This window comes from Manacus candei, unplaced genomic scaffold (assembly GCF_025592945.1).
Source record: "Manacus candei isolate 608988 ecotype Guabito, Panama unplaced genomic scaffold, ASM2559294v1 h1tg000046l, whole genome shotgun sequence".
NCBI classification, from domain to species: domain Eukaryota; kingdom Metazoa; phylum Chordata; class Aves; order Passeriformes; family Pipridae; genus Manacus; species Manacus candei.
In genome coordinates this window covers 10,207,012-10,219,800 of record NW_026138094.1, presented here as the reverse complement: position 1 = coordinate 10,219,800, position 12,789 = coordinate 10,207,012, and the positions used below count along the sequence as shown (strand labels likewise).

The window sequence follows — 12,789 nt, the reverse complement described above, 5'->3', positions numbered from 1 at the left end:
TCACTTAGGATCCCCTATGACTCCCTGCCCTCACCAAATGGATTTTTTTCACAAGGGAAATCCATCCTTTATAACCCAAATGTCCCTGAGAAAAGACTAAAGTTAAGTTAAAAGGAATAACATTCATTAATCCTGTAACACATTCAATTCTGTTTCTACCCAGAGACAAAGACTTCAGTATCTGTCCTTCACTTCCCCAACATTAAATCAAGCTCTCTCAGGAAATAACTGCAGGACATTACAGAACTCTCTACATCCAGCATATTGTAATACTCATTTGGCCCTAGAATTTCATCTTGGCAGAAGTACCAAAATTATCACAGATGGGTATGATTATTTTCTCTTTATAAATATTACAGAGTCATTAATTAAATGTAGGAAATTAACCCTTCCAGGCAGCACTGCAGCAGGGATCAGGAAAGCACAGTCACCACTGGCCAACATCCCAGACTGAATGTGGGAGAAAAGTCAAGTGCACAAACACCAAACTGACAGTAAAGATACTCTGGCATCAACATTACTGCAGGTTTTAGAAGATAATCTAACAAGAAAAACAATTTATAGAAATTTCTGGCACTCAGAAATAATATTCCAGGAAACAGGGAATGAAGGATTTTCAGCCTTTTGAAAAAAGCCATGGTGTTTTGGTTAAAGGACACAAAAGCTGTCCTAAGAGGATTTCCTCACAGATACAATCATCAACCCCCCAAAGACAACAAATTGGGCAACTCCTGCACTCTCTCCTTCTTGCACAGTGCTGGGATTCAATCACGCAAAGCCCCTTCCACTTCCCTCTTCACCCACTGTTTGCCAGACACAGATTTGGCACAAAAAATTGTCACCCTGAAACACATGTGAAACAAAACCCCAAGTCAAAACTTGCTGCTCAAGAGAGGAGAATCTTTATATTTAATGTAACTGGTGCTTGAAACTTCGAAATTTCTTTAGAATAAGCACAAAACCCAGAGTGCCCCACTCTCAGTGTCACAATATCTAAACAACAAAGGGTAGGAAATGTGTGAGTTTTTAGCAAGTGGAGGTTTCTGCATGAATACATCATGAGAGGAATATTTTTATAAACAAGTTATATCAGCAATGTTCTCCAGGAGTAGTTTTTAACTCTGCCTGTCATAAAGAAATCCAGGGAAAAAAAATTGTTTTGGTATCCCCGAACCGTATTTTGTGTCAGTTTTTGGGTGAAACACAGGTCTGCCAAGAAGGTCATGGCTTTGTACCCGTCAGAAAAACTGCCAAAGCTTCACTGCTGTATTTTTCCTTTGTTTGTGTTTTTTTTTGTGTGTGGGTTTTTGTTTGTTTGTTTGTTTGGGTTTTTTGTTATGTACAGACCTTTGCAGATTCAGTACAGCCAGATTGCAAAGGCTGCTCTTAGGTTTATTATTTCCCTGATCCTCTTTAAACAAGGGCCCTAAATTCATCCCTAGTGTAAGAGCTCTGCTGTCACTCGACTAAGAAGCCGGACGCCCATTTTGAGAGTCCTGTGAGATATATTGACTGGCAAACCTCTCATTTAGAGTAAGCCAGTACCCAGGACACCAGATAGCTCATGGTCCCAGCAGAGTGTAGTCCAATGAGACCCTCTTCCTCCCAAACATCTTTATCTGCACCTCTCTATATAACACATACCGGCAGAACCTAGGGGACTGGTTTCAGTGAGAAATTCGCTTAGACTTAATGACGGAGACAGTCTATTAGCTAGAAAGGTTGAGAGGTTTTAGGGGCAGGAATTTATGAATGACTTCCCATAACTCCTGCAGTAACAAGTGCAGGGCAGAAAAAGCAACACTCAGGTAGCAGCTCACCTAGGACTACCCCATGGAAAGCATCAGACCAAGCTGGAAATCCAGTAAGAAAAAAATATGCAGGCTGAGCAATGGAACTGCATGTGAGTGAGAGCTGGTCCGGCTGCCCAAGCACACACATTGATCCGCTCGGTTCCCAGACTCTCACCAACAGTAATTAAACTGCTTTGATGAGCACTGACCCCTGGAAAAGCTTCAATACAAACCAAATGAGCTTCACTGTTTTTTCTATCTCTTTTTCTGCTCCCCTCCCTTTGCTTTTAACCCATTAAGCCATATTACTATTGCAGCAGGACTGATAGTCCAGAAAGAGACCAAAGAGAAAAGCATCATCGCTTACCAGAACTAGGAAATATTTCATCACAGCCATTCACCAGCCATTTCCCCTCTTTCTAGCCTGTGGAGCTGCTCCTGGAAGGGTCACCCCTTTTTGCTAGGATGTCACAAGCCGGAGATTAGAAGTAAATGCTCTGCAAGCCAAGCAGATCATCCCACTGCGACCACATCCAGGTACTGAATCATGAGCAATGGAAAAGTCCATCAGCCAGCAGAAAACACAATCGCAGGCACACACCCCCAGCCACAAAGCAATAGGAGTGGAGGGAGGCTGGAGGCAGCAGGGAGAGCAGATGGGAGGGGGGTGGCTTGGGGGAACCAGGCAGAGGGTGATGCTAACGTGACAGATGTGTTGACTTTAAGTTAAACAGGAAATTGAGGATGTTCGAGGCAGGGAGGAAAGACATTAGCTCACGTTAAAGGCAAAGACTTTCCCTGGTCTTTCCCTTCTTTGCTTTCCTTCTTCCCTCCAGGCTTTCTCTGGTGATTTCTAGCCCTACCCTCACAGGCAGAAACAAGCCAGGGTTGACACTGACTCTGCTCGAGTGCCTGGGCAAGGCAGGAGCTGCAGGGCCAGCCACAGAATTTCGCATCCTAGCAGTGAGCTGGGAGACTGCTCATTTATTCCCTCTTCTACTCAAGCTCCCCTGACATTACTTAAATGGCATCCTCCAGATGATGTGAGTAAAAGAGGGAATGATGAACAGCAGGGTGAGGCTTTCAATTTGTCCCAGTTCTGGGCAGGGGAAAATAAAATAGGGTCAAAATCCTGACTTAGAGTATGTAGCATAAGCGGCAGAAAGTAGAATAAATTGATTTAAATGCAGGAATAATAAAGTGCCTTGGTGCACTTAACTTCCCCATGAATAAACCTGACTTTCCTGCAGTCCAGAAAAAGGGTGAGGCTGGGGGATGGCAGCTGTATTATGAGGGTCCACAGGGTTAGTATCCAGGGGAATGTAACTCCAGGACAAGGTGGCAAGATGTCCAGGCAGAAACAGAAGGCAAAGGGAATCGGGGAAATCAAACCCCTGCACCGATTTTAGTTACAGCCTGGAAAACTGAGTGAAGTTTTGAGCTTTGAGCTAGATCCCAGCTTCTAGAGACTAATGGAGGAAAAGAGTGGCTGCATCACAAGCCCATAGATAGAAAACGAGAAGTGGCAGCTAGCTCAGTCTCCCACACAAGGACCCTCTTCCTGCTTCACAGGTGTGGTCCTCTTCCCTGGTTTTTCCACTGCCAAAGGCACCAGAGGAAGAGCTCCTTGGCATCCTACACCACAAGTGGGTGTCAACTACAGCCCAGCCTGCACAGCTGAGCCTTTCTCATTCATCTCCCCACCAAAGCTTTGTCCCAAGACCCACATGCAGGGGTGACAAGAATGTCTCTTCTATGGCATGTACAGGCCCCCAGTGACAGGACTCCTTTTTTTTCTAGCAGTTGTGCATAAGTAAAGGGCAGAAATCTGTTGTGGGCACTTGCCCCATAACTAAGTGGAATATTCGGGTTTTGGTGCAATCCAGCCTGCCTCCCTCCCTGCATCCCATTCCTCCCCAACCCCTCACCGTCCCTGAGCTGTGTTGTTGGCCTCCCTTCAACATTTTAATGGAGTATTGACAGTGATCCATTCGCACTCCAAACAGATGAACCTGACTTGCATCCCCGGAACTGCATTTGCAGAGCCAGCCCAAGCAGGTGGGTTTGGAGCATCTCCTCGGATGTATCAGCTGCAGTTCCAAAAGCATCCCTTTTTCTGGTTTGAGAAACAGCTTGGAAAAGTCTAGCAAGGATATTACACTTCGGGAAGCTGCTGCTTCGGGTCTTCTGTCCCTCCTCCTACCTGCTGCCAACTCCCTCCTCTCTGCAATTATTTATAAAGCTCTGTGTTCTTTCCTAATCGGGATGTTCCCTTTTGCCTTGCACGTCACTCCTGTGTCACTCTGCGTCTGGGCCTCTGGTGACCTCTTGAAGTGCTTGGCAAGGCTGGCAGCAGCCAAATGAGTCATCAGCAACCTGCCTGCACCTACCTCCCTCTGGCCATTGCCCCCCTGGCTCCCACCGAGCCCGGCTGCAGCCAGGGAGGCCTGGGGGAGTTTAAAGCTGTCTAATCCCCTGGATAATTCATGGAAAGAGGATTACCCATTCTGTGCAGAGACCGTAACCTAAATATAGACCAGCCTTCCCCTTGCATTGCAGCTCCTGTGGCATGGAGACGTTTTCCCTGCACTGCTTAGGGGTTAACTCTGCTCTTGCTCAAAACTGGGACAACCTGCTTCTAACCTGTGGAGTTACAGTGCCATAAAACCAGGGTTAGTAAAGCAGAGGCAAGACTGTGCTCTTTGAACACCAGCAGGATCAATGCAGACTCATCCCCACAAGCATATTTTCTCCCTGATAAATGTCAAACTCCTTTGGGGGGTGGGAGGTGTCAGGGAATATATTGTCTTACTATATATTTGGAAACCAGTGCCATGATCCCAAACTACAGAGCCTGACAGTAATGTATTGGGAGGATAGAAGGGAAGTGCTAAACTCAGATAATCCCGTGGCAGGTTACAGCAGCCTGGCACAGGACCTGGCTCTGCTGCCCACCCTGGGGCTCTCCCAGCAGGTCACCAGGAGCTGGATTATTCTCACTGAGGGAGGGGACAGGTATTTACCAGAGAGCTGGTGAACAGGGAAAGCGATAGTTAACATTAGGATAGTTTCCTTGCTTGCACTCAAAGACAGAGGGATAAAGTTGGGAGCTGCAGAAGATATTCCTGATGGATTCAGCAGCTTCCTGGGAGACCATGAGTCCATCTTCACCCTCCTCTCACTTTTTTTCTCCTCTCTGCCCCAGATGGTGAAGTGAGGTCTGACACAGCCACCACAGGTTCATCTTTCCTAGAGTGTCTTTTCTTTTTTGGCTGTTAAAAGTCCTTATGAGACTTTAGTCACCGTAACATTAAAGCATTCATTAGCACAGGAGTAATTCCATAATCTCTTCAGAAGAGAACAATTTCAGAGGTTCAGCTCATGATCTGGAAAATCAATTTACTGGCTTGGCAATGCAGGAAGAGGATTTTCAAGGCTGGCTTTGGCTTCCCCAGAAGGACTGTTATCATCTCTGGGACTTGGTGGCCAGGAAGGGGCCACCCACAACAGCTCTGAGGGGAGGAGGGAGGACCCGAGGGCTCTCATTTGGCTCAGGCAAGGAAAAGAACTGGACTCATGCTGCACCAATTCCAGGATGAGCCTCAAACCCCAGACCTGCCTCACCAAGTTTTGCCCAAATGTGTGCTGTACAGGTGGGACAGCATCACCATGAATCATGGTAGATTTTCCTGCCTTTTTCGTCTCTCACACTTCATTTTACCAAAAGTAATGCCCCCAGCTCAGAGCAAGAAAGGGATGTGTTTTCATCATTCTGCCTTTTCCCTGCAGGTACGGGCTGATCAATTCCTGTTTTGAAACAAAACTCCTGCACCCTCTGCACCAAGCACCAGCCCGTGTGCTCTTCTCCTTGTAGGATTTTTCGTACCCTTTTTGACTGTGCTGTCAGAAGCTGGGGCCCACACCCTTCCTGCAGACATGCAGTCAGATTTTCAGAAATCATCTGCAGATGCAAGGCTGACTTTTGGGAAGCACCCAGCTGTGCACTTGCAGCTTCAGGGCTGCATCAGAACCTGAGTGGGCTTCCACATCCAGCTCAGCTCCTTCAATCAGAAGCTGTCAGGTACCAGAGACTTTCATTTAAAGATGTTACAGAACACAAATGGGTTCAAATAGCTACTTCATGGGACAGACCTCTCAGAACTGGGCAAGCTGAAGTGGAAAGATGTCTCCTGTTTACTGTTTTCTGTGTCTATCTTTAATGCTCCAGAAGGGTTCCCCCAGCACTCACATCATGCATTTGCAAAAGTGGGTTAGGAAAACCTAAGGCATCATTGCAGATCTGATCTCCAGCTGAGTCCATCTAATAATGGTGGACATGCCTTTCACAACAAAGCCATGAAGAGGGGAAACACTGGGAGGTAATAAGGGCCTCATGGATCTCTTGAGACCCAGAGTCTCCCTGTAGGTGCTGCTACCTGTGGTAGCTGTCTAGCAGTGAAGGGAGATGTTCCCCTTCTCTTTCTGCTGGAGGGTGGAAGAGAGCTTTACCATCATGAAGAACTAGAAAAAGACTTGGATGCTGCCTCTGTTCCCACTCCTTCCTCCAGGTTATCCTGACCATGGACATCCTGCTGCATGAAGTGCTTGGGTCCCATGTCATTTAAGGCAGAGGCACCAAGGTGTGTTTCCAAATGCACAGCAGAACATCCGGCTGGATGCCTGGGATGATCAGTGCAGCACTATTGTACATTCAATATCTGGTTAAGTAAGACACAGAATTAACCCTTTTCCTCTCCCTTCCCCCAAATGATAACACCAGGGATACACAGGAGACACGAAACAGCAATTTTCATGTCATGTCAGACACAAGATTTAATCTCATCCTATCTGGAATTTCTACTCTGACTTCCAATGGCAGGAGACCCCTTTAAGCTCTAGCATGTGCTTAGAAGTGCCTGACCTAAACACAGTGAGGGATCCTCCTCGGCACACACAGAGCACTGCATGCTCCTCGCCTACACATTATTATCATCAGACTGTTACTCTTTTCCATTTTTTCCTGAGACGAGGTCATCCCTGACAAGTAATATCCTCGTGGAGCCAGTTCTTACCAATTATTTTTAATGGAATCTTGGTGTTATGGATCATATTGCTGCAGTTTGACACATGTAATAAAAATTTCCCTTGAACAACACTTGCCCTCTACAAGAAAAATAGTCCTGCAGAGATGTGTGCCTGGATGTGTTACAGGGTGTGCAGTGAGCACACACACACATGCACGGGAACTTCTCGCCACAGAACCCGCATCCCGCGACAGCTCCCAAATCGCTGCTTTCTCTCTGTGGCTTCATTTAACCCTTCCTAACAGAGGAGGTCGGAGAAAACTAACTGCAGTTTTTAGCTTTAGCTGCAGATAAGCTCTCCTGGAGTCTGGGGAGGAGGATGAAGAGAGGACAATTACAGTGGGTGCGGCACCGGGGCCGGCGTGCGCGGGCACCGGCACACCCACACACAGCCCTGGGGTGCCACCACCCACACAGTCCCACACAGCTCCATCCGGACACGACAGTCCCTGCCCCCAAGCAAACACCTTCTCCTCCTCCCCACGAGTCCACCGCAAACTGAGCACACACCGGGAGCACTCCTAAAAATTGCTTCAGCCCAACTTAAAACTCTACAGCGCAGCAGCTCCTGGCAGAAAGCGAGGGCAGCGTAACGGGGCTGGTTTAAATTACTCGCCCTCGACTGCTCTGACCCCTCCAATGCCATTAAGCTAAGGGGAGTCCCCACAGTTCCCATCGATCCATCCCAACTCCGACACCGACTCTGCGCCCTTGAGCATTTTTGCTTTCGGTGCCACCTTTTGTTTTAGTTTTCTGCAGAGAGCTTTCCCCTGCCCCCCCCCCCCCCCCCGAGCTGCCTCCCAGTCACCGAGCCCCCACGGGCTGCCAGCTCTCACCCCTTTTTCCGCAAGGCAGAGGGGAGCGACGGGCTCTTACCTCGGGCACCCCAAGTTGTCGGCGGAGCGGCTGCCGGGGCGGCGCAGCGCGGCGAGCGGCGCAGCGCGGCTCTGCGCTGGCATCTCCTCTAGCAGTGATGCAGTCCTACCAGGAGCCGCATGCCAATGATGCGGCCCAGGGGATCCCTGCCCAGGAACCCCAGCGCTGGGAGGGAGCCCAGGGCTCCGTGTCCTACCTAAATCCACGCCGCCCCCAGCCCGGCTGCGGAGCGAACGCGGAGGGAGCGTGCGGAGGCTGCCGAAGGGAAGGGGAGAGAGCGAGGAGCTGCACAGCAGGCAGAGAGAGAGGCAATGCTTGTGTAATTTCATCACGGTAATGAAATCCAACCCAGGGTCTAAATTTTGCAGCTCTCTAGCAGAGTTCTTTATTACATGAGGGTATTTTTATTTCTTTTTCTAATTGCTGACATACAGGAATGTTTCTAGCTGTAAGCAGAGGGGAATCCCAGCATGACTGGGCATCCTTGGTCTCTCCACTTTATATATTAGACCATTGCTACATTTGAGACCCTTCTCCCCGGGATTGCTAAGGACGGGGCATGTTTCAGGGATAATCCTACTGTGGGATAAGCCTGTTCTGTTTAAAATCCCCTTGTGTTTATAATTTGGGAGTCCGTTGCCAGAAGAGTAGCAGGAAATATCCTACTGTCCATGCAATTTCGTGCTTGAAAGAGACCATGTGGACACAGCAGCATGGAACATAGTCTGCCATGGAAATCCATCCACATAATTTTGTGTTATTAAAAGAGATAACCAGTAACATGAGGAGGTGTCTTACTGAAGAATAACACATGCAGCTCCTAACCAAGAAAGCCTTGTCAGTGTATATGGGGGGCATGTCCACACCCTGCAACATCTCTCCATGCAGAGATGCCCAAATTAGTCCCCATAATGAGAGCAATAAAGATTTTCACCGTCAGCTTTCCACTGCTGCTTCTCCTAATCTAAAACTGAGGAGGAGCATGGATCCACAGGCTTCTGAGAAAGGAAATGGGGATGGATTTACAAGGCAGTGTGAATCCCTTGTACTTGAGCAAAGAAGTGGAACTGAAAGCCCAGACACCCATCCTGGGTCTGTCAGCAGGTAACCCCTAGAAAGCTACTTTCCCACTCAGTGCCTCAGTTTCCCCTCTTACTCCTTGTTACTCTTTTCCATTTTTTCCTGAGACGAGGTCATCCCTGACAAGTAATATCCTTGCGGAGCCAGTTCTTACCAATCATTTTTAATGGAATCTTGGTGTTATGGATCATATTGCTGCAGTTTGACACATGTAATAAAAATTACTGAATCTCCAGCTCAAGTGTGCTTGTAATTATTGACAATATTCCAAATTGGGCCTGTAAATTTTCTCTTTATCCGATGGCTTGCTGATACAGTTCCTGTGACTGCACTAGTGGCATCAGTTCCACAGGAAAATGCAGTAGGTGATTAATTCATTTTTTTTTAAACACCCACTCATTTAAAAATTGGAACTTAAATCTAAAGTTCAGCTTTATTCTTCCTTGCATAATACATTAGCTTAATTGCATTTTGTGTTTGGTACAATGCACTGATTGCTTTGATGTGGGAGCACTTCAGAAGTCAAATTATTACCAGCACTCCTGTGTGCTACAGGCCAAGTATCAAGGCCTTGGCAAAGCTAAAAAGAGCCAGTCTATCACCGTGGCACTGAGCACTTTTTGCTTGCCTGTCACCATTCCTCTGAGTCCTCCAGCTCATTAATACTTCACATTCTTCTAAATGTGGGAGCTCTGTTTGCAGGTTTCAGATCTGCGTGTGGGTCATACTCAGGAAGCACAGCACTGTTCATACTGTGCTCCCCTGGAGAGGGCTTGGGGCACTCCTGGAGATGCTCTCCCAGCTCCATCCCAGTTGCTGTTGGAAAAAGGCTGCTCTGCCTCATGTCACCTTCTGCTGGCAGAAGAAATTGGCAGTGAGGAAAGATGTGGCAGGCTGGTCAAATGAGCACCCCAGTGTCCCTGCTGGGCTTTTCCCAATTCCCAGAAAAATCCCTGCATCCACTTTGCTTACTGCTTCCCATGCAGGATAGATCTAGTCCAGTTAAATTTGCACTAAACCTCATAGCAGAATGAACAGAGAGGGAGGCAATAAATCTGGGAGGCATTCCTTACCATTGCATTGTGTTTATCAGTGTTTCTAATTACCTCTGTGCCCTACTGTGCTTCTCTGTTAATCACTGCTGCCCGTATCCAGGTACCTCAGCCAGGGAGAGCCATTTTCCGTAGTGCCATATGGTGCCGGCAGGGAACCTGAGCCTCACGGGCTGCCTGACATCCAAGGCACTAGGATGGGGAGGCATAACATCTTTCTGTTCATAAGAGCACATTAATGAAATCTGCAGCAATCCAACTGTTTCAGAGCTGCAAGAAGTAAATGGAAAACAAAGCAGAGCTGCAATGAATAAGGAACTGTCATGGAGATGAATAAAATTATGTAAGCTCTTATATCCCAGGGAAATAGGTGTCTGTGTAAAGGCTGCAGGTGTAGTTATCAACATGGTTCCACAGGCAAAGAGGGCTTTATCTAATCCTATAACTCACTGAGCAGCCCCAGACCTCCTGGGGAGCAGAGTCAGACGGGAGATCTGGCCAGTCCACATGGGTGGAGCAGAGCCCCACAGCCACAATCAAAACATTTTCCTTTTTTTGTCTAACCTACAGCATCAGGGGAAATTTTTTTGCCTCCTTGCATGAACAAGACACCAGGGACTCTTGCACTGAGGTGCAGATCTGGGCGCACCAGGGTTCCCTCCTTCAGGAGTCCTCGCATGCTGTGGGGAGGGTGTACAAGGGAAACTGAAACAAAAGAAGTTAAGTGGTGATGGAGCAGCTTCTCCGGTGGTTCACAGGCTGTCAAGTGAAAGGAAGATAATCAGAGAAATGTATGACTCTAAAACCACACAAACAATGCATATTTCATGGCTCTGCCAGAGCCATGTATCACAGCACTCAGTATCACAGGGTGCTGAACGGAGGGCAGAGCAGAGGTTTTTGGCTGGTTTTCATGTCCCCTCCACACACAGGCACTCACACATGTGCAGGGGGGCACACACTCACATGCACAGAGAGTGTCCCTCTGTCCTGCCCTGAGCCCTCTTGCATAGTCTGCATGAGTAGCCTCAGCAGACCTGGCCTTGGAGGCATCCTTGTCCAAACAGGAGCCAGGAGAAACCAGATTAGATGTCGAGCAGGGGTTAAACAAGTCCAAGGGATGTCATGGAAAATCCCTGAGCTGACGGGCTTTGAGGCTGGGGACTGCAAGGTGGTGGCAGCAGGAGCTGGGCATTGCCACCTCTCCAAGATGTGCAGTGATAGCAGGTTGGTGGCTGCTGCTCTCCACTGGTGACAGCCGTACAGCCAGAGACAGCCCTTACCTCCCCTCCCTCCACCAGTTCTACCAATGAAACTTAGCTTACAAAAACCAGAATCAGGCCTTAATAGAAGGGAGAATCATAGGCAACATTTTATGGCACCTGCTATTACACCTGATAAGCAGGATTAGTAGTGCAGATAATGAATACAATGCAAAGAGTTATACAGGCATTAAGTCTAATCATTGGTATTGCTGCCTGCTTGTTGGTAGACAGAGTATAATGCATATGGAATCAGTCTGGATATCAATAAAATAACTGTCCTACATGCTGCACTGTAAAGGGGTAGCACTGCCAAGACCCACAAACAAATCAGGAGGAGAGACCACCCAGCAAAGGGGGAGAGGCAAGCAATGCTGCATTCCCTCCCACCGGAAAGGGACAGGGCTGCTCTCTGGTCTGGGGAAATGGACAGCCTGAATATGAGAAAAAAATGGCTTTATATGGAATACACTGCAGTGTAAAATGATGCTGAAGTCAGGGTTTGGGTCTGTGAAAGCATTCCTTGCCCACAGTTTGGATGGGATATGTGGATATATACATAAACACATATACCTACTGGATGGACCATGCTGTTCAGTGCTGCTCAGGAGCAGAAGACCTTTGCTGGGTGCTGTAACACCTGCAGCATGAGCCTTGCCATTACCAGTACCAGGAGATATGAATTATTGAAGCAAGGAGAAAGGGGGGCAAACATCTCAATGCATCTTATATTTTCCTCCAAAATTCTGAGCTCATCTGACTAAGGCTCTTTTTTCACAAAGCATAATAATACTTTTTTTCCTTAAATTAGCTTGTCACTTTCTTCTTCACACAAGCTCCTGATTATTGTGGCAACCCAAACGGCTGCACCTTGTGGAGGACAAGGTAATCCCAGCACTACCTGTACTCCTGAATGTCAGCCCTGTTACCTTCTCAGAAAGGTGATTCATGAGCATACAGGCTGCAAAACATGATCTGCACTTGTGCCCTCCAAGCCAAAGGGGCTCCTGAACTATGTAAAACCCACATGACAGCACTGACGGTGACATTTCAGGGCAAAAGTGCACAGTCACCATGGCAATATCAACTTACCTGAGCCGGAAAGGTGAGTTGGAGAGGCTGTACCACACTAGAAAAATAGAAGACTAACCTAATAGCACTTTGCTGAAAAGTATTTGTAGCATAAAAGTTTCAGTTTTAAAGAGAGCCACTGCATGTGCTGTGACAGGCCAGGAGATGTGATGTCAGCCCATGTCCTTCAGCAGTATCTTGACCTGTAAGTTGTTGAATGTAAAGAGATGAGGGTGGTTAAATTTCTATAATCCAGCAGAAACCATTCTATAAGACGGATCTGAGTGGAAAAACTGGGGGACCTTGGCAGGTCTTGGTGTGAGGGCCAGGCTAATGAGCACTGCAGGACCTGTGCTGGCAGCATTGGACTCACTCAAGAGTGGTGATGTCGCTGTCTCATGAAAGGCTCTGCTGAAGGCAGTGCATCCCCTAACAGTTGCATCATCCAGGATCTCCTTAAATACTACCTTTTTTCTTTTTTTCCCCCCCTTTCTTTCCTCTTTCTCTAATTGTTCTGTTAGTCTAGGTTGAAAATCCCAAGTGCAAGTGCAGTGATCCATTAAAGAGCAGT

General features: G+C 47.6%; 1 protein-coding gene across 2 annotated transcripts in view; it reads right to left on the bottom strand.

Moving 5' to 3' along the window:
- The window catches only part of SV2B (synaptic vesicle glycoprotein 2B), a 64,940-nt gene extending 56,882 nt beyond the window's left edge, over positions 1 to 8,058 (bottom strand). The window contains exon 1 of one of the 2 annotated variants that reach the window (XM_051796693.1): positions 7,754 to 8,058. The gene's annotated coding sequence lies outside the window, so the exon portion shown is untranslated. Of the gene's footprint in view, positions 1 to 2,160; positions 2,395 to 7,753 lie in introns of those variants that run through there. The other variant, XM_051796694.1, reaches the window with a different exon arrangement.
- Between the last annotated feature and the right edge of the window lie 4,731 nt (positions 8,059 to 12,789).